Source organism: Rattus norvegicus, chromosome 2 (assembly GCF_036323735.1).
Source record: "Rattus norvegicus strain BN/NHsdMcwi chromosome 2, GRCr8, whole genome shotgun sequence".
NCBI classification, from domain to species: Eukaryota; Metazoa; Chordata; class Mammalia; order Rodentia; family Muridae; genus Rattus; species Rattus norvegicus.
In genome coordinates, this window is record NC_086020.1 from 54,492,434 (window position 1) to 54,515,234 (window position 22,801).

The 22,801-nt window shown below is 40.3% G+C and overlaps 1 protein-coding gene across 7 annotated transcripts in view; it reads right to left on the reverse strand.

The window, feature by feature from the left end:
- The window catches only part of Ghr (growth hormone receptor), a 263,530-nt gene that overhangs the window by 223,368 nt on the left and 17,361 nt on the right, over window positions 1-22,801 (reverse strand). The window lies entirely within an intron of this gene.

A 22,801-nucleotide genomic window follows, 5' to 3' on the forward strand; every position in this document is an offset into this window, starting at 1 on the left:
CTCTCTTTCTCATCCCCTCCTTTGTATCTCCCTGCCCCTGCCTTGTTCCTTGGAACCAGTGAACCCGCTCAAGAGTGGCTCCTCAATAAATCTGCCATTATATACTTGATTTGGCTTGAATTGGCTCATTTCACCAGCAGATAATAGCATCGATTCTTATAGAAAATACCCCCAGTGAACTAGACTGGTGGGGGGAGGGCGGCAATGGGGGGAGGTTTGGGAGGGGAACACCCATAAGGAAGGGGAGGGGGGAGGGGGATGTTTGCCCGGAAACCAGGAAAGGGAATAACACTCGAAATGTATATAAGAAATACTCAAGTTAATAAAAAAAAAAAAAGAGAGGAGAGAAAATGCCTAGTTCTGCCCAGATTAACTTTTTCATTGAAAACAATGAAAAATAAATGACCAAAAAACTCATAAAAAAAAGAAAATAATATTACTTACAATTTTACAGTTTTTCAATGTATATTAAGAAATGCACCCCCCAAAAAGAAGCAGTGTTGTCAGTGAAGTAGGAGAGAAATCAGGTAAAAGAGTGTTTGGCATAAAATATGCAAAGAGGTAAGTGGGTTAAATGCTAAGAAGTGCTAAATGCCCTGGAAATAGATGGAATGGACTGTAAGGATACATGGGAAAGGGTTAGCTTGAGAATAGTCTTCATCTGGGTTCTCCTTCACAGTAGGAGAGGAAGGATAAACAGTCAGCAGTGGATTTTTATCGCTTAATTTTTTTCTTTTGAAACTGGGACTTACTATAGAATCTAGGTTGGCTCCGAATATGTGCCTCAGCCTCTAGACTGCTGGTGTCTAGAGAGGTTTATGGATGGTTTAGCGAAGACTCCCCAAAGCTATGACACAATAAGCTTTCCATGTGATTATACTGATGTTTGAGAATGAAGTATTTTAGAACAAGAAATGAGAGGAGCAGGGAAGGTGAGGGTATTAGGGATGGAGGTTTATAGCTATTGCTAGAGGAATGTGGAATGCAGGCAAGAAGTTAGTGAAAGCCACTAACACTAAGAGCACACCTTCCTGAATTCAAAGTCCCTTGCCTCTAAGTTCTGTGAGCAGTAATAATATTCTATGCAAAAATATATTCTGCTTATAATATGGGCCCCCCCCAGGAGGGATGGTATGATTTAAATTAGATATTCCTCAAAAATATCATGCAGTGATTCAGGGAAAACAGAAAAGAAATGATTTATCTTAGGACAAATGGAAAAGGAGAATAAACTAGAACAAATTTCATCATGTCCAAAGTGAAGTTGAAGCTAGCTGTGTGCCCCAGAAGTTCCTCCACCTTAGATTCCCTTTTCTCCTACGTTAAAGATAGACCCAGCATTCATTCGCTCAAATGGTAGATAAGGGAAAGAAATCAAACACACACACATGAAGAACCCCAGTGGAAACCATGTTGAGAATGACTTCATTGGTGCTTGGAGAGCAGGGAGGAAAAAGCAATTGATTCTAATTAAAGTAAACAAGGAAATTCCCATAAGTACAGTAGAACTAGAAAAGGAAGGATACAAGAAAATTTAATAGATGGATGGCCATAAAGAAAGAGTAAGAAAGTGTACAGCCAACCTAGGGAATGGAAACGCCCAGTGTAAATTTTAATCATAAAACTGTGGGGTAATGAAGTGGTCTTTTTAGCTTTAAGATCAATGTTATGAGTAAGTTTCACTAGTCTGAAAATAATAGGGAAATATCACATTGTCATTTACCCTTCTCCTTTTCAATAGTTCATGAATATTAAATTTTGGGTAAGTGCCTTCTTCAGAACACTTCCTGACTGGAGTGTGATTTATGAAAGGAGTGTCCATTCCTCAGATTTTCCGTACTCCTAACGTGGAGGATTCTAGGCATTTCTGAGGTCACTTACAACAGTTGCTTGCTGCTTTGAAAAGTATTGCTTCTCGGAGGCCAGAATTTAAATTGATTCCATCATAAGAAAGAACACACTGTAATAAATTTTTTATTAACCTTTAAAAAGTGGGCCAAATTGTTATTCTCATAGTAAAATTCATATATTGAATCTCTGGCAACAAGCCCCTGCTAAGCACCCTTTTCCTGTCTTGGGTCATGTCTCAGAGGACCTGAGTGAGCAGAAAGCAGCTGTCCTCTTGAATTTAAAAGCAGCTCTGGGCTCCGCACAGCAGCATGGTTACACAGAGGAGCACCGGGCTCTGCATTTGCAGAGGAGAAGGCGAGGAAAGCGTCCATTTCATTTTGATCCAATTCATGTTTCCAGGGCTAAGCAGCAGCAGACCGATCGATCACATCTTTATGCCTCCTTCCCTCTTCTGGAAAATGCTTATTTCCCGGTCTCGTATTCTGGCTTCTGAGACCTTTGAGAGGAGGAGGCTCACAGGGCATCATCACTGTGGTTGTTCTGGTCCTCTGGTAGTGGTCTAGGGATCTTAGCTCTAGCTAAGGAGTTGTATGAGTGCACCAGCCTTGAAGATTAAGCTCAAAGAACACCACATTCCTGGGTTTTAAGTTTACATCTGGTGAGTCACATGATTCTCCATGAAGGTGCCTTTTCTGGTCTTTTGAAAAGGATGTCTACAGCCTTAAAACTCTAAAGGAGAAATGTTCTCTCTGCTCTATACCCTTTTAGACTGCATACTTTACAACATGATGTTGTATGGGTTGGCTTCAAACACTATTAGGATCTTGCTTTGGGCACTGTACAAAAATAATGGCAAGAGAGGAGGGTCCTAAATATGAGATAAAACTCTGTCAATTCCTCTCTTGGAGCACAGCCCATATGCCACGATTCTTGATTTTTCTAGGTCTGTGCAGGTTCCTTTCTTTGACATTGTGTTTGCATAATGCCAGTATTGGATATATAAGAAATGAGCTCTAACTTGATGTGCTAGGATCAGAGGATACCCAGAGGGGACCCGCTCACTCAGAGGAGAAGGGAGGGGGCGAGGATAAGGGTTGTGGGAGGGGGTGACAGGGAGAGGGCTGTGTTTAAATAAACTTTATTTTATTAATCTTGCCCTCACAAGGGATAGAACACCAGTAATTTGAGATGATCTAAAGTGCTTTCATTAAGGATGGAAATGAAGGTTCTCAAGGAAAGGAAAGAAAAAGAATATTGCACAATTGTAAAGCTCTATGGTGAGAACGAATCTCCTCTGAAATTATGGAGAAAAATTAATTTGTGTTACTTGTTTGTACTGCTGCATATAAAACTGCAAATGATACACAGCTCTCGTATATCGAAAGTTTCAAGGTGATTAATTATGAAAAGAATTGAGCTCTAAATGGATTGATCACACAGTCATTTTCTTCTGGAAACCTGCCTTGATAGCCCGGTTTTGGTTCTAGCCTCTAGTTTCCTGGCTGGAGTTTCTGCCCTACAGACCTCAAATGGTAGACTGTAACCTGAAAGACAAATTAACCCTTTTCTCCACAAGTTGGCTTTGGTCATAGTGCATTATTCTAATAGAAACCTAACACACAGTCCAGCATTGAGGGACGCCAGAGCAGAAATTCAAGCTGATCAGTGGTCTGAAGGCAGGAACTAATGCAGAGACCATGGAGAAATGCTGTTACCAGTAAGCTCCACATGGCCTTCTCAGCCTGCTTTCTTATACAACCCAAGACTACCTGCCTAATGGTGAGAGCACCCACCACAGGGTGAGCCCTCCTACATCAATCAAGAAAATATGTCCACAGACTTGCCACAGGTCCATCTGATAGAGGTAAATCCTCAACTGAAGTCCCTTGTTCTCAGATGACAAGTTTATGTCATGTTGCCAAAAAATCCTAGCTAGCTCCCAAAGAATGAGTAAACCTCCACTTACCAGTTCACTTTATCACAGATAACTTAATTTCTTCAAAGAGATATAATTAAAATCACAGATAAGAGGAGAAACATTGGAGAAACCGATTCAGTTGGTTCATGAAATATTCTATCTAAAAACACAAGCTTCACTCCAGGAAACTATCCATTGGTCTCGGCACCTTTTCAAATGCATAGCATCTTCACAGACTGTACATCCTTAAACTGCTCCCCTTCACCATGCACACAGTGATCAGAACACATTTGTTTTGTAAGGTCTTCATAGCTCATTGTTTTCTCATTCAAGTGGGTTAGTTCATTCACTGGTTTCTAGCCTCGGATCAGAGAGATTCTCAGATATACTTTATTCAGAAATAATTTGCCAAACACCTCTTTCTGCTTGTATGGTATACTCTCTTATCTTCAATTTTAGTTCCTGGTAGTTATCAGCCGTCCAAAAATGTCAAAAATTCCAGGAACAAACAAAAACCCATAGTTTTAAACTGTACCATTTGAAAATATGGAAATCTCATGCTGCAGTGATGTGCCCTATGTCCAACTACCTACAAAGTACATAGTTAGTAAGTTTCCCAGCTATCACATCGATTACTGCAATGTCCCAATGCTGTGTTTAAATAAACCGTTTTATTCATCTTGCCCTCAAAAAGGACAGAAGCAGTAACACCAGCAATTTGAGATGATCTAAAGTGCTTTCATTAAGGATGGAAATGAAGGTTCTTGAGAAAAGGAAAGAAAAAGTATATTGCAGAATTGTAAAGCTCTATGGTGAGAATGTATCTTCTATGAAATTATGGAGAAAAATAAATTTGTGCTACTTGTTTGTACTGCTGCATATAAAACAGCAAGTGATACATGGCTCTCATATATCTAAAGCTTCAAGGTAAGATGTAAAAAGACATTAAATTACAAAGTCTTCAGGCATCCACTGGGAGGGGGAGGTTATTACAACATACCTTCTGTAGATAAAGAAAAGCTAATTATTTCAGTACCTCTCATGTAAAGTAACGTTGTAAAGCCTAATCTGGATTACACAGCAGTAAACTGGTTTGCCTGACAACAGCTGTAGTCCATTGCCAAGCAGAAGCAATCAGAATAGGGGTCATCTCACAAGCGTGTTGGAAACTAACTACTTCAATGGAAGGCTCTCCAATTCATTAGGCAGCATTCTGGTGCTTTGTTTGAGTGTAAGGATTAATTAACCTTCAAGCTATAAATGGCACCATTTACCACCATGAATGCTCTCAATTGAGCTAAGTTTTGATTATCCCCTATCATATTCAACAAAGACCTAGGATGAAATTTCTCTCTCCAGGTAATATTATCTGTGAACCACCCACATGTTTCCCACGTAGAAACAGCTACCATCTTTCTTAGACCAAAGCTTACTCAACAAAAATTATTTAATCAAAGCATTGCGTCTGAATAAAGTCATCATGTGACTTTCAACAATATCTGGTGTAATCAAAGTGACAGGCAGGGTCTTACCACAAGGACACTTGGAGGTGAGATGCCTGTCTCTCCCACCCAGAAGTTGGATTCTCATCTCTAAGCACACATTAAAAGAACATCTATACACAAGAAGTTCTGTCCTCCACAGGGTAGGCTGATTCTTTGGGAAGTGACCCTGTATTTAACAACCCTTCCATCTATTTGCTTACTTCTAGTCCTTAGTCTTCCAACCACCCGCCTTCCTACATTAGAAGCAGTCAGTGATAACTGTTGGCTTTATAAAGCATGTTCCACTTCTGTGTCTAATCCTCGTTTTACTACTTGGCATGATCTTTTGCCCTCTAGGCATTCTGGCATCCATTTTTAAATGCTATTTAAATTTTAAATATCTGTATTTTGAAGCATGTGACCTAGACTTGAGGCCATTAACCTAGCAAGGTCCAAGTGGAAATATTTGTGCTATATACTTTTTATTTTATGCAATAATATTCATAAAATCCACAACTGAATGAACTTTGGGGGAACTCTCTCAGCCCAAATGAGGCTCGTTAATAATTACAAGTAAAACCAGAACATATTATACTCTAAGCCAGGTTCTATCCTGAGCATATCACATGCCTCCAGAAGTGTTAAAACATACTAAAATGACCATCTTCTAGTTGATGTTTAAAGCTCGGAATTCCATCATAATCCACGCATGCTTATTGACTCATTTCCAAGTTGGCCATTCTAAAGTCATCAAACGTCATAAAAATTTGCCCAATGTTCAAGTGGCACTTCACTATTTGTCAAAGTTCTTCTATAGTTTAATCCTACTGTGTGCATCTTCATCTGTCATCACCCACCACCCCCAAAGACAAATTATCTGACTCAACTTAGAGTAATATTTCCTGTTTCTTTTATTATTTTGACACTATCTCTCGAATGTGGAAGAGCGTGGGCACTCACAGTGGGCACTAAATAGCTAATGCATTAGACAAATGAATACTTGATTCCCATTCTTCCATTCATAACGTCGACTGCCGTTTGTTTGTTTGAGACAGATTTTCTCTTTGTAGCCCTGGCTGGCCTGGAACTCACAGAGATCTACCTGCCTCTGCCTCCTAAGTGCTGGGATTAAAGGCATGCACCACCACGTTCACTCTCCACATCATACCTAAGACTCGTAGTACTCCATTATACCACTGGGTCATCATATTGCTGTCCGTGCACTGAACTGGCTCTGTAACTCCAAAACAAACTAATTCCGAGGGGCTTCCTAAGTTTCCCATGACTCTTCTTAAGTAATCTGAATAGCTGTTAACATCTCGTATGTTATTTAAACAAAAAGATGGGCCCCTGTTACTCATCAGGCCTGTGTCCAGGCATTGGACAGCCGTCAATGTGAATACACTTAATCCTCAGGAGTATCAGATCGAGGCTCAGAAAGGCTCGTTATGCTGGGTGGCGTAGCTCACATTGCAGTTCAGATTTGAATGGGGAATCTGGCTTTCGTTTGCTTTCTTATCTACTGTCCCGCTTGCTTTCACAAGCTGTTTCGTCACAGTGTTTAAGGAGAAAGGAAGATTTCTCATCACACTCCAGCATGACTGAGGCTCCTGCTACATCCAAGACGATTTGATTTTCTACAGGTTTTGTGGCTGCTTCTCCTCTGTGCCACATTTATTTTTAAAGTTATGAACCACTGAAAACATTAAAAATACTGAACCTTGAATGCAGAGTGGATTCACCTTAAGTGAATTTGAATTCCTTCCAATCGCAAGTGTTGGGGATATTTACCAGAAATATTAAGGACCATGAGAGCCAAATGACATTATTTTCAGAACAACAGCAAATCAAAAAGTGCTACAGTAGACATCAGGAAGCCAGGGGAAAAGAAAAACACATTTCTTCAGAAAAACATTATAGTTTTCCAGAGCTAAGCCCTGATGCAACCAATGTATGGGCAGGGAGGCACTCCTTATCAGAGTTTTTAACCATATACATGGCAACCTCTACCCTCACAGACGAGGAAACTCTGAGAACTTAATGGCTTCTTACTGGTTTCTTCTGCAGATAGTGAGATGGCAGGAATCCAGTATTTCCTTGATGTCGACAGTCTGATTTACCTGTTTAATGGCTTCTACATCCTTAGATTCAACCACACATAGATCAAAACTATTTGAAAAATTTGCATCTGTATTGACTATGTCTAGAATATTTCTTACCATTGTCCCTCCAACCATATACTATAACTGTTTAAGGAGAATTTCACATTAGCTTTGGTGTAATAGATGAACTAGAGATTATTTAAAGCATATGAGAGGATACATATAGGTTAAATGCAAACTTCTCAAGACATTTGAGTATCTGTGGAGTTGGGTATCCATTGGTGTTCCTTCAAACTATTCACAAGGAATTGCAATAATCTTACTTCACTATTCTAAAGGATCTGGTTCAAGAATTTATTTTCAAAGAAAGAAAAAACTAAGAGGTTCACCTGAGCAATATAACAGCCTCAAGAATGGGACTGGGGAGATGGCTTAGAACAGTGGTTCTCAACCTGTGGGTCACAACCCCTTCAGGCAGTGAATGACACTTTTAAAGGGTCTTCTAATAGAAAACATAAATATTTACATTATGGTTTATAGTGGTAACAAAATTACAGTTATACAGTAGCAATGGAAATCATTTATGACTGGGGGTCACCACAAGATGAGGAACTGTATTAAGGAATCATAGCATTAGGAAGGCTGAGGACCCCGGGCTTAGAGGTAGACTGCTTTCCCAACATACATGAGGCTCTGGCTTCAGTTCCCCAGCATTAAGAAAATGAAACAAAATTAAAAGAACATGGTGTGGAAGGAGAAGCAGATCGAAAGAAAAATAGTTACAGAGCACTGAGTAGCATTGTTTTCAAAGTTATATTCAGGCTTAATTGAGTATTCCTTTGCTGCATCAAATAGCAGCAACAACAAAAATATATGAGCAATGCATCAAGGCAGAACCCTGAGGAAACAGTTTATCTTTTACAGTGGATCTCATAGAAGGCACTATCTTTAAGCTAGATCTAAGATCTATGGGAATGTATTATTTAAATTCAAACTTTGGTGCTGGGAAGTTTACTCCTGCAAGAAGTTCATAGCAACTAATATTAGTTATGAAGTAGACACTGTTTACTCTTTGAATGAATAAAGGTCAGACCTAATTTGAAAGAAGCAGCAGGGTACAAGTATTCAGCTCATGTTGTCATTGGAACCATCCCCTGACATTCTGGAAGAAATCTATTGAGAATACAAATACGAATTTAGATTTAACATTTGGTGATTTGAAATGTTCCTCTGCATATTAGATGAGGAGTTCAAAAACAGGGCAGTTAACAAGTAGAAGATGTGATTCTGAATGAATAATACAGTACATGTGGATATGAGAATATATTTACATACTGATAATCCCTCCCCACTCTCACCTCTACTGATAAGGTAAGATTATAAGATTACTGTTGACCAGTTACCTTTGGCATATATCTTAGTTATTCTTCCGCTGTTGTGATAGAACACAGTGACTAAGGCAACTTCTAAGAGAGAGAGTTTATTGGGACCGAATGGTTTCACAGAGGTAGGAGTCCATCACTACAGAGAAGCATAGAAGCAAGCATCAGACTTGGCTGCTGGAGCAGGAGGCAGGGGCTAACATCTTGAACCATAAGCACAAAGCAGATCAAGGGAACTAAAAGTGGTTCAAAGCTTTTAAACACAAAGGCCATCCCCAGTGACAAGACTTAATCCAGCAAGGCTGCATTCCTTAAACCTTCCCCCAGAATACTGCCTGCTAGGGATTATGTTCAAATGCTTGAGATTATGGGGGACATTTCTCATTCAAAGCACCACATTGTGCATGTCTGAAAGACAAAAATGAATACTTGCATCATGGAGTAAATGCCCACAGGAACTTTCTAGAAAAAAGTAAACAAAACAAACAAACTAGGAATGTTCCAAGTCTCCTGAGTGCTGAAAGTGAGGTCTCCTTTCAGCACTTGGGTTTGCTAGCCTGGATGAGCCTATCGTTAGAAGAGTCGGAATTTAAAGAATATGGTTCAATTCTGGTCCAAGAGGAAATTTTCATGCAGCTGTAAGACAAGGTTCTTGAACATGCTCTGCAGAAGAAGCAAGAGGAGTGGGCGGGAGCAAGAGAAAGACCCAATCAGGCCCTTCCCCCATCACATAACCCCATCGCTCCTTCCTTGGATGCCTATCCCAGTGTGTGCTGAGGCATGTACTGGGTTTGTCTATCAAATTGGAATGTGGCAGAAGTAAAAATGTCTAAGTCTAAACCTCCTTGTCATAGGGCTGGAATAATTATGCTGTGGCTTCTTCTTCCAGACATTTTTCCATTAAACCCCAGTGTGTGGGTTCCACCTATCCCTACAGCCTTTCCTATGTGAACTGCATAAGGACCACATGCATCCAATGAATTGCCTTCTTCTCGTATCCCGTTAAGCTATCACAGTGTCGCCAGCTGCACCCTTTCCAGCAAGGACTCAGAAAATGCAATTTGTTAGCTGTAAGCAATATAACAGATACTACCTTCCTGCCTTTGCTTTCTCCAAATCTCCCTTTTCCAGAACAAAAGACCTTCTTTCTAGATTAGAGTTGTCTGGAAAAATTCTTAATTAATCCCAAAGTCACAATTAAGTAGAAATATATTCTGAAACGTACATTGCTTGGTATTTGCAGCTAAGCTTTAAAATGTCCTCTAAATCATCCCATTTAGCTGAAAGAGAAGTATACTTTCTATCCAAATACACTCTTCTGGCTTTTGTGAGCTAACACCAGCCTCTGGGCCCATCTGTCCTGCTTTTGTTCTTGGCTCAGATGCTCTGTGTGTAACAGAAGATTGTTCCCTACACCTAACTTAAATTTGAAGGAACTTTGCATTGTCCCTAGCATTTAACAATCAGGGCACACTGTATTTCTATGTGATTTACCTATGCACTGTGGATACTCACAGCCATGCACTTGGCAACAGAAACAAATGGTTCCCCTATTTAATTTCTTCGTTGTTTCTCCAGAGATGAATATATTCCAGCCCACCATTGAAGTCGGTCTAATCCATTCACTTAGGTTACTATGGTCTAGGTGCCTGAACCATGGAAAAAATGTTGAATGTTCTTCCTCTATTTGTCATGGAGAAGGAGAAGACAAAAGACACATAGAGATAGACCTCAGTAGCTTCTTCACTCTGTCCACACAGCCATCCACAAGTTAGAACACAGCCTAGTTCAACTGTAGTTTGGCCAACGATGAGCTTACCACACAGATAGGTCCTATGGCTAGAACTTCCCTGGTCATGGCTCTCCTACTTTTCAGATGTTTCACACCCGCCATTCTCTATTTTATTTTCTCTTGACTGTGTCCACTGTCTGTCCTAGATTTATGCTGTCATATCCTTCCTCGTCTTCAGATTCATCCCATGGTGAATCTGTGGTCTGCGTGAAAATATTTCTCATGGCGTTGTCTCACTATAAATTCTCTACAATCTCAAGAGAACTTACTCCAACTTACAACTCTGTTTTATAGACAAGAAAAAGAGGCTTTCAATCAGAATAGGATAGAAGACTAATTTTTGAGTCAGGAAACTCTATGACCCATCACATCACTGGCACGGAGAGAAGAACCTGTACATCACAGATGTATAACCTACGTGCAGATTACAGAGGAGCTCTAGGGGCCCAGCAGCAGCAGCTTGCAGATTATTAAGGACAGAAAAATGAGGAAGTCATAGGACCGGGTGGGTTGGTTTTCCTTATCAGAGATGATTGGCATCAGAAGTGTTTCAGATTTTGTAATATTGTATGGACATCTTAACACACCCTAGAAGTGAGAATCCAGCTGAGCACTGAATTTGTTGTGTGTGTGCTCTATCCACATAGCCTGGAATAATGTATGATAACTTAGCTCACATTAGTTTTTACCACAGCTCATCCTACAAAGTAAAATACAGAATTCCGCACCTAGGACAAAATGTCAATTCTCAAAAAGGTTTGAATTTTGAAATACTTCAGATTTCAGATATTTGGATAAGGCATGTGTAACCAGTCTATCTCTGAGCTAAGCCTTGTGACTATGGACATTTTTTTTATTATTGCTCTATTTAAAAGAGTAATTTTGCTTCTCTGATGACGATTGAGCAAGGTACTGATCCTATTTATCTTTCTGGGTCCGGGATCCCCTGCTCTAGATGGTCTCTTCTAGTTAAATCCCTTTACTTGTGAATCTCATGGTGCCATTATTTTTAGTGGCTAAGTAATAATACTTCCTAGTGTAAATGTATCACATATTCTTTATCCATTCTTCTGTTGAGGGACATCCAGGTTATTTTCAGTTTCTGATTGTTATGAATGAAGCCTTAGTGAATGTGTCCTTGTGGTAGGATTTCAGAATGTCCTTTGGGTATATGCTTACAGAAAGACATACATGGTATGCACTCATTGATAAGTGGCTATTAGCTCAAATGCTTGAATTACCCTAGATGCCTAGAACAAATGAAACTCAAGACGGATGATCAAAATGTGAATGCTTCACTCCTTCTTTAAAAGGGGAACAAGAATACCCTTGGCAGGGAAGAGAGAGGCAAAGATTAAAACAGAGACTGAAGGAACACCCATTCAGAGCCTGCCCCACATGTGGCCCATACATATACAGCCACTCAATTAGACAAGATGGATGAAGCAAAGAAGTGCAGACCGACAGGAGCCGGATGTAGATCGCTCCTGAGAGACACAGCCAGAATACAGCAAATACAGAGGCGAATGCCAGCAGCAAACCACTGAACTGAGAATAGGACCCCCGTTGAAGGAATCAGAGAAACAACTGGAAGAGCTTGAAGGGGCTCGAGACCCCATATGTACAACAATGCCAAGCAACCAGAGCTTCCAGGGACTAAGCCACTACCTAAAGACTATACATGGACTGACCCTGGATTCTGACCTCATAGGTAGCAATGAATATCCTAGTAAGAGCACCAGTGGAAGGGGAAGCCCTGGGTCCTGCTAAGACTGAACCCCCAGTGAACTAGACTGTTGGGGGGAGGGCGGCAATGGGGGGAGGGTTGGGAGGGGAACACCCATAAGGAAGGAGAGGGGGGAGGGGGATGTTTGCCCGGAAACCGGGAAAGGGAATAACACTGGAAATGTATATAAGAAATACTCAAGTTAATAAAAAAAAAAAAAAGAGTGGTGTAGTTGGGGTTGGAGATTTAGCTCAGTGGTAGAGCGCTTGCCTAGCAAGCGCGAGGCCCTGGGTTCGGTCCCCAGCTCCGAAAAAAAAAGAGTGGTGTAGTTGGGTAGGTCAATTTCTAACTTTTTACAGAACCACCACGCAGATTACCATAGTGACAGTACAAGTTTGCATTCTCACCAGCAATGGATGAGTGTTCCCTTTATTCCCCATTTTTGTCAGTATGAGCTGTCATTGTGTTATTGATCTCAGCTATTCTAGCTGGTATGAGATGAAATCTTAAAGTAGTTTTGATTTGCATTCCCTGGTGGCGAGAAAGATACTGAAGATTTAAGTGTTTCTCAGCCATCTGAGTTTCCTCTACTGAGAATTCTGTTTAGATCTTAAATCCATTTTAAATTGAGTTATTTGTTTTCTGGATTTGCAAGAAATGGGAACACATATAGAGGCCCATAGCCAGATATTACACACACACACACACACACACACACACACACACACACACACACACACACATATATATATATATATATATATATATATATATATATATATATATATATATATATATATATACCTTAGAACATGCGGCTCTAAATGGGATGTCTCCATCAAATCCTTCCTCTCAGAGCTCAAAGAATCCCAAAACAGGGGAGACAGAAAGGACATAAGAGCCAGAGGGAAAGGAGGACACCAGGAAAACTAGGTTCTCTAAATCAACATGATCAAAGCTCATATGGATACACAGCAACTGTATATGTTATGTCCTCCAGTTTAGTATTTTTATAGGATTTCTGAGCATGTAAATGAGTGGGTCTGTGATTCTTGAGCCTTCTCTTGGGCTTCTTTCTTGTTTGTCTTGCTCAACTTCAATGTGATAAATTCTGCTTTATATTACTATATTTTATTTCATCATATTTATATTAATATCCCTCAGAAGCCTGTTTATTTTTGAATGAGAGACAGAAACTGGAATGGATCTGGATGGAAGTGAGGTGGGAAGGAACTGGGAGGAGCAGAGGGAGGGGAAATCATGATCAGGATCCATTATATGAAAAATAAATCTATTTTCAATAAAAGGCAAAACAAACAGGAAAAGAAGAGTAATTGGCATTAAATTATTTTCAAAGTATTTTCCATTTTAAGTATTCTCAAGGAAACTCACAGAATCAACAAACCTGCTCAGTTCAGCTCACGTGACTGAACTGACAGTGGGAGCAGGGATTCTCTCTGACTCTTTTGCCTGCTTTTGGGACCCTTTCCTCCCACTGGGTTGCCTTGCCCAGCCTCAATAAGAGAGAAGGTGCCACTCTGACTGCAACTTGATATGCCATGGCTGGTTGGTATTCATGGGAGGTCTGCCCCTTCTGAAGAGAAACAGAGGAAGAGTGGATGGGATGGAAGGTGGAGGAAGAAACTGAGAGGAGAGGAGGGAGGGAAACTGTGGTTAGGATGTAGAATAAATAAGTATATTAATTAATTAATTAATTAATTAATTAATTAATTAAAATAATTGTATGATGTTGCAACTTATAATTGATGACTAAAGGTTGAAAGGCCACTGCTGATATTTTCAGTCCAGACAGCCATTCCTGCTCTTTATTTTATGTAAGCCAAAAAAAGATGAATATTTATTTCTTTTGGAAAATTTCCAGGAAAACATTTGCTTCTCCCATTGTCATTTATACATAGAGATGTAGTAATAACCTTCTTTCCAAGATTTAACTTACAGTCCATGTCTATGTTTATATTGCTGTTAATCAATTTAGGACTTAAATATCTAATTATAATATTCTATAACCCCGCATACTTGCATAATATAATCATGTTTACAATGAAAGTATTCAAAGAGATGGGCAATAAGGCATAAAAACACTTTCCCTGATGTTGCCTCATCAGTGGATTTTTAAGCTTATCTGTTCTGCTACCTCCTCAATACACATTTGAAGCAGACTCTGATTAGTTTTCTACTCAGAAATACCTGCTTATTAAGTTATATCTCATTTGTCAAGACTCTTTATTTGTCCTAGCAATTGTTAATGGAAAAGTAAATGAAACATTATTACATAAATGCTTAGAGATATGACAGTAATCATTCTAAATTAAATAACACAAAGGTTAAATAAACACTGCAATTTTACAGGAATTTGAATATGACCTTTAAAATAGTAAATCTTTCCCCATGCTTTTATGGCTTATTCCTGAAAATTTATCGTTTTTGAAGCTCACCAAATGTTTTGTAGTTTTTGTTTTTAAAGTTTAAGTTGGATGGCAGGTATTTTCTCATTCAGCTCTTACTCTAACTACTATACTCATTTAACACATTGTAATTTTCTCATTCAGTAATGTGTATGACTGCATCTTCCCAACAGAAAATAGGAAGTACTGGTGTTTCATGCCTCTAGATGGGTATCTGGATCTAAGGGTTATCTACATGAACATCTGCACATTGTCTGTCTGTCTGTCTCCACGTGTCTCTGTATCTGTCTGTCTTTCATACTCACACAGATGATCAAGTACCCGCACGCGCACGCGCACGCGCGCACACACACACACACACACTCACTCACTCACTCACTTGCACACACACTTCATGATCAAACATCTAAAGCAAAGACCTCAGTCTTAGAACAACAATAATTCAAAGACAAAAGGAGAAAAAACTGCCTTTACTAATGAGGGCATGTGGGTTGGGGAGATGACTCAGTGGGTAAAACACTTCCCACACAAGTATTGAGGACTCGAGTGTGAATCCCTAGCACCTACATAGAAAGGCTCAGCAGGTATGGTGGCCTCCCTGTAGTGCCTACTCCTAAAGCTGAAGACAGAAACTCCCTAGAGCAAGCAAACCAACTAGATTAGAGGAATCAGCAAGCTTCTATTTTAGTGAGAGAACCACCTCAATATATAGGCTGACAAGCCATTAAAGAGAATTCTAGACATCAATCTATGGTCTCTGTATGTATACATGTTCTCATACACACATGACTCACATGCACAACATACACACACACAGATACACAGTCACACAGACACACAGGCACATATACACACACATACAGAAAATAATGAATGAATGTAACTTCTATGAAATAAATGTTTGAATAACATTGTTAGATGCTTGAAAACATACATTCTATGGAAGAAAGAAGAAATGGTTCACTTATCTATTATGACAAAGTGGTTTCAGTCTATGTCTAAATTAATGAAGTAAGTAGGACCTGTTGGGCTTTATTTCTCTTGCATCTTTGGAGTATAATAGAAATATGCACAAGTATCTCCAGAAAAATATACTTATTCGGATATAGCCATCCACATAGAGGAAGTTGTATCAAATGTCACTAAGGTTCATCTTAAGGAGTGACCTCGTGATTCTCTTGGGTGTTTAAGAAGATTCACAGAAAATCAACAAATATCAGAAGTGAAAACAAGAGGGGCACAAGGAAATGAAATCCCAGTAATTCCACTTTCCTTGCAAAATGCAGTGTCTGCACTGGGCTACAAATGTGAATGGTATACAGCTTCTCATCTCAGGACTCTGAGCATCACTCCTGGTAAAGCATGGATGACTCACCTGATAAGGGAACACAGTCACAACCCCCTGAGAGTCTATACCTTGAAGAAGTTGTTCAGGGAGTAAAATCCCTGTGCTATCTATTCTTCTTAACCAGTTCCCACCATCTCTCACCTTACATGGGGTGTCCCCAGTGCCCCCAGTAATGAATCCTTCATGCGTTTCTTTCCCTCTTTGCATTGCCCTCTTCCGCACAGAAAGAGACCTTTAGTGCTACAAATAGAATTAGGAGCAAAACTCCATAGACCCACTCTCCTGGTGCTGACATCTCTGGAGAAAGCAAGCATTAATCAAGTAATTGTGAACATAAACAGAATTATCTCAGTGATAATTATCTCAAAGAGGATATTTCTGAGCATTGTGGATACACAGGGAAAGGGAATACAGTTCTATGATGGATGGTCAGGGAAGCCCTCCATAAAGAAATGACGAGTGAATTGAGGGTCGTGATGGAAGGGGGTCCCAAGGAGGAATAAATACTGAGTTTTGGATGCTGGAAAATGGTAAACATGATCATAGTGACAAAGAAGGATCATGACACAAATTGGAGAACTGTAGACAGTGTGTCAGACTTTGATGAGTTTAGGAGAATAGAATAAAGGCGAGATCACTATGAAGGAAATCAATATGCTTGTGCTGATAAGGAACGGAGTAAGTCTGCCTTTCAAGAAGATTTAGAGAAAGGTCGGTCTTAGGGATTGACCCCAGTGGGAGAAGAGGAGAAATACAACCAAAGCATGTGCCAAGCCAAGGTAATATGTATGGTTTTTCTCTACCTCCACAATTTCAAGGGGAACTTTTGCTGTCAGTGGCAAGGAAGGACAAGTGCTCATTCCAGGAATGCCAGATATTAGGAGACCTAACCAGGCTTCAGTTAGCCTCAAAGCATGGCTAATACGAGAATTTTTCCCTACTGAGGACCTAAGGTATATTCAGGGACATGAGAATCTTGTTATCTCTTGAATCTCTTGAATTCTATCAGACAAGCACTTACAAGGCCATGTGAAAACAATTCTCTAGAACCTGTCTTAGTTATGCTTTCATTGCTGGAAAGAGACACTATGACTAGGGCAACTCTAAGGCAAACATTTAATTGGGGCTGATTTATAGTTTCAGAGGTTTAGTCCATTATCATGTTAAGAAGCACAGCAGCACATAGGCACATGTGGTGCTGGAGGAGACCAGAATTCTACATCTTAATCTGATGTCAGTCAGGACGGGACTCTCTTCCACACTGAGAATACAGTGAGCATAGGAGGAGACCTCAAAACCCACCTCCACGGTGACTCACTTCCTTCAGTAAGACCACATACACTCCAACAAGGCCACACTTCCTAATAGTGCCAGTGTCCATGTGCCAAACATCCAAACACATGAATATATGGTGGACAAATCTATTAAAACCACCACAGAACCCATACTATTCCAGTTCTTCACTGGTTAATTATAAAGGTTTTTTAATTAATCATTTTATTCATTTACATTTCAAATGATATTCCCCCTTCCTAGTTTCCCCTCCACAAACCCCCCATCTTATCCCCCTTCCCCTTTGCGCTCTATGAGGGTGGTCCTCCACCCACTCACCTACTCCCACCTCACCACTTTAGCATCTCCCTACACTGGGTCAACAAGCTTTCACGGGACCAAGGGCCTCCCTTCCCACTGATACCAGCTGGAGCCATGGATCCTTCCATGGATACTTACTCAAGGATAGTGTCAGGATTAGAACTCAGCCCAATAACCCTTTCACCTTCATTACACTACCTCATGAATATGGAATCTTGAGAAAATATTCTGGGAGGATGCAAACAATCTGTCTATGGCCATGGCTAGAAAGCGCTGAAAGTCATGATCTGCTTAAAAGCCCAAGCTGGATTTGCTTCTCATACCATCCCTCTGATAAGGAGCAGCACAGCATTTCCAGTTTCTAAAGCTAGACCACCACTGTCATGCTAAGAAGTGGACCATGACTTATCAACTCTGCAGCGCCCCCAGCAGACAGACGTAGGCACTTAGCGCACTGTGCTTGTCACTCAGTTTATTGCATTTTAGTTACCGTATTTGTATCATTTATAGCCCCAGCATATGGACCTGATTAAAAATCATCCCTATTATAGTACAATATTCTGTTTGTGTCTTACATCAGGTAACAAATTTTAGTAAACCCCAATAACTAAAACATGAGTAAAGGTGACATTTATCAGAAAAGAGCTTAACTTCTGTGTCTATAGTAATATTAAAAATACTTAAAAAGAATATAAGACTCAAAAATATATTATCAAAACATGGAGACATTCTTACATTTATAAAAACATAATATATATTATATTCTATACATGTGCAAATTGTTTATACTAGAAAGAAAGAAATTTAAAGTTCTCTTTTATAAATCTTTGCACAAAATATATAGAGATTTCAGAATACCCTTCCCCATCTTTGTAAGATTAAATGTTGATAAATATTAGGAGTTACAGTTTGCCCTAAGACTTTAAAAATGCTGATTTTATGTGTGCTAAACAGGACTCTGAGAAAGCTGTTTTAGAATAAATATTTACTTTGTCCCACATTATGAAAGACAAATAAGTTTCTTGATAGCTGATGTTTTTAGTTGAGAAGATTGCAACCTCTGTCCTCTTTGGTTGCTATTGCCAGTGTTGAATTTGCCACATGAATGACATTGAGCACTAGTGACAGTATGAACATCCCACATCGGTTTATAACAATAAGAACATACACCCCACAAACATGCACACACACACACACACACACACACACACACACACACATGCAGATACACACAGACACACATGCACACACACACACATGCAGATACACACAGACACACACACAGACACACACAGACACACACAGACACACACAGACACACACAGACACACAGACACACACACACATGCAGACACACACACAGACACACACACACATACACACACACATACACACACACAGACACACACAGACACACACACAACATGCAGATACACACACACAGACACACACACAGACACACACACAGACACACACAGATACACACAGATACACACAGATACACACACACACACACACACACACACACACACACACACTTACCCAAGGATTACGACCTGAGAAAAATGTTGGTCTCTTTTCCATTTCATACGTTTTAAAACACAGAGATTTGTTTTTTGCCATAAAGTTAATGCAGAGTTAAAACAAGCATGCCTTCCTGCCCCTATAACAGTGAATGGAGGCCTCAACAAATAATTTAGTAGACAGGATGGGAGATATGGTCTCCCCAGCTCCCTTTGTGTACCCAACAAATCTTTTACTGACAAGTTAACATGAGCTACATAAGGGGAACAGCGTGTCCCACCTCTTGCGGAGGTTGAGGACACACATTTGTGATGTGTCAGCACTGAAAAACAGATTGGCTTCAAGGGAAATTAACTCCCTGCTTTGTTATTTAATTATTTATTTCTCAGACTGTAAAGAGGCTTGGTGGAAGTTAACTTGAGAGATCCCAGAAGGCAACTTTGCTGGGAACCAGTGGGATAATGGAATACATTTTCAGCACACCTTTTAAAGAAGAAAAAAAAATTCAGGTACATATTATTAACCTGGGGAAAGTTTAAGAAAGAAAAAGTCTTATGACTGCAATACACCCACTATTGTGGTTTCTCTCTGAAATGTTCTCCATGTGTTCATGTTTTGAACACTTGCTCTCCAGTTCATGGCACAATTTTAAAAGCAGTGGAGGGTCAGGGATGTGGAAGGGCCAGCTGACAGAGTTCCTCACCAGGAGTTGGGTCTTGGAAATTTGTACTGGATCCTGGTTCCAGCCTGTTTACTGGCTTCCTAGTCAGCTGCAGTCTCTGCCACATGCGCCTCTTGTCATGAACTCCATCATGCCTTCCCTCCCTTAATAGATGGCAAGCCTATAAAACTGTGAGACAAAATAAACACATCCCACCTTCAGTGATTTCTGTCAGCCGTTTTGGTCACCACAACACAAAAGGCAAGTGATACATGCAATTAAGTCCCATGCCAGACAACTGCCAATAAAGCAGCCATTAGTCCCATCCACTCAGGAGAGTGCTCTGGGTAGACAGAAGGGCCAGGATGAAAGTCACAGGAGACAAAGGTCAGCAGAACCTGAGCCATCCTGCCCCAGATACAGGGAGGAGCGGAAAGCTTCTAACAATCCTTTTGTTTCTCCTCTTCTTTTTTGTCCTTTGGGGTAAGGAAATCACTTCCCAATTAAAGATGCAGCTTCCACACAGGAAAGGATGAAAAAAAGCGCATCTGTGGGGCAGCCTCATTAAGCATCCTCAGAAAGGATTTAGAACTCTCCAGCCCCTCCCCTCATAAGCGCCCATCCTTCACACTGGAGGGAGTGCGTGAGCTCTACTGCTAACAAGCTGCAACTCTTCCCACTGGGCCCTGGGGTTTTTCCACCCCTAAAGACTCATTTCTTATTGATTTCATATGTCAATCAGCAAATAGTGATAACTACTCTCTCTCTCTCTCTCTCTCTCTCTCTCTCTCTCTCTCTCTCTCTCTCTCTGGCTTTAAAGAGAAGCAATTCAAAAAATTTATAGCTTAGTTTTGGAAATGATGTCTTCATAGGTCCAGAAGGTAAAGCCAGGGGGCACAGTAGACCAGGCAGAGACGGTTCATTTGGTTAACTTTTCACTACTTGAGAATATATATAATTGGGCTGGAGAGATGGCTCAGCCATTAAAGGCTTTGCTCACAACCAAAAACATAAGAATATATATAATTATCATCTAACCATTAGTGTTTTCAAGTGGATCAGAGAGAGAGAGAGAGATGTTTTCAAGTGGATAAGAGAGAGAGAGAGAGAGAGAGAGAGAGAGACAGACAGACAGACAGACAGACAGACAGACAGACAGACAGAGACAGAGACAGAGAATCCAGTGAGCTTTGGAATATTCAAGTATCATACCTAACACAGAGAAAACTCTCCTGTAGATTCCAATGGAAAGCCTTTGCCTTGTTTGGTGATTTTAAACCCTGACTTAATAAAAGATTATTACCTGGAAGTTTATAAACCCCTACCAGCCTCTTTCCTCCAACATAAGTTTGATTAATTCAGTCAAGAATAAAACGATTTAAATGTGCAGAATGTTTTAAGGGCCATTAAACTGTCAATCATCAGCAGGACAGATAAGGAGAATGTGGCCCAGAGATTACAGCCACCCTCTGTCTCAGGAGGACAAGAATGCAGATGGAAATCTGACTTCTTTCCCCCGAATGTTAGAAAGCAGTGGTGTGTGTTCTACTCTTTACCAATGAACCAGACTTGCATCTTTAATGTATATAGACTATTGAGCATTTTACTGGAAAAAGTGTCCAGTTTTAACGCTAGAGTCTCTTCTTCTAAACTGAGTGACAGTCAATTAACGTCAGGTTGCAAACTATAAAGGCAAAGAAATTACCTTACCCGTGGCAGTATATACGCTGTCACTTCAGGAAATACTCACTGGTCAATGAGTAACTTTACAAGGTTTTCTAAGTTCTATTATACTATATATGGGGAAGAAATTTCTATGGAGCTCAAAAGGAAAATCAGTAACATACAGAGAACTTCAGTGAATAGATCCAAGCTGGAGGAGACAAGTGAGCACACCCCTTAGTGGATGAACGAAGGAGCACGTGGGTCGCTGTGGACAGACAACCCATAAACAGCAAAAGCAGAAATAACAAAACCTGCTGTTCACAAGAACAGATTTTATAACGCTTTCGGCTTCCCTTTCCTAGCAACAACACATAAAAGGAAAGGCAATTCGTTTCCTGTTAATATCATTACTGTCAGTAACTTGAAGTTTTTCTTTTCTTGGGAGCTGAACCCTTGCCAACAGCGACAGCCTCAGCATATGTTTTCTGTCTGATTTCTTGTCTAAATGTGACACCGAACTGCTGCGTTGCCCTGACGGTCTGCACTTCATGCACTCCTGTTCTCTCACCATACGCAGACTGTCCTCACACCTTTTTGTTGTTGTTGTTAAGGAAATATTCAATAGTCTATTTCCATTGAAGATTCAGCTCCAGTTCATTGGTAAAGAGACTCTAGCAATGTACGTGTGTCTCAAAGAACTTTGTGGGAAACACTCGGCTTCCTTTCATAGTATGACAGCATTGGCAAGATCCTACTTACCATGTAAGATGAAGACATGTTAAATGGATACCCCTATCAACTTCCTCTACTCATGGTTCAAGTATTTACTCAGAGGAGGAGGGCAGAGCATTTAAGAACAATGGCTCTCAGGAAAGAGCATCTTCAAGACACTACAGAGCCGAGGCCCTTTTGAACTCACACGACTGCATGTGACCTGTACAAATTCAAGCTGGGCACAATGTCCCACCCCTAGCCAGAAAGGTATTTACAATTGATAACTGCTAGGAGTGGAAAAATAAATTTTCCCCACTGGAGCAACACTCTGTATGTCAGCCTCACTCCAGGGCAGGCCCCAAGCCTAGGAATAGTTCGCTACCTTTGTGATGCTTTGAGTGCTTCGTTTTCTTTGGTTATTTTTTGACTTTGGGATTTTATGGGATTTGTGTTATTTGGTTTTAGTTTTGTCTTGTTCTGTTTTTTTCTTGCCTGCCTGACAGACAGACAGACAGACAGAGATGGAGATGGAGACGGAGACAGGCACAGACACAGAGAGAGAATATCAGGTTGAGTGGGTAGGGAGTGGGGAGGACCTAGGAATAGTCGAAAGAT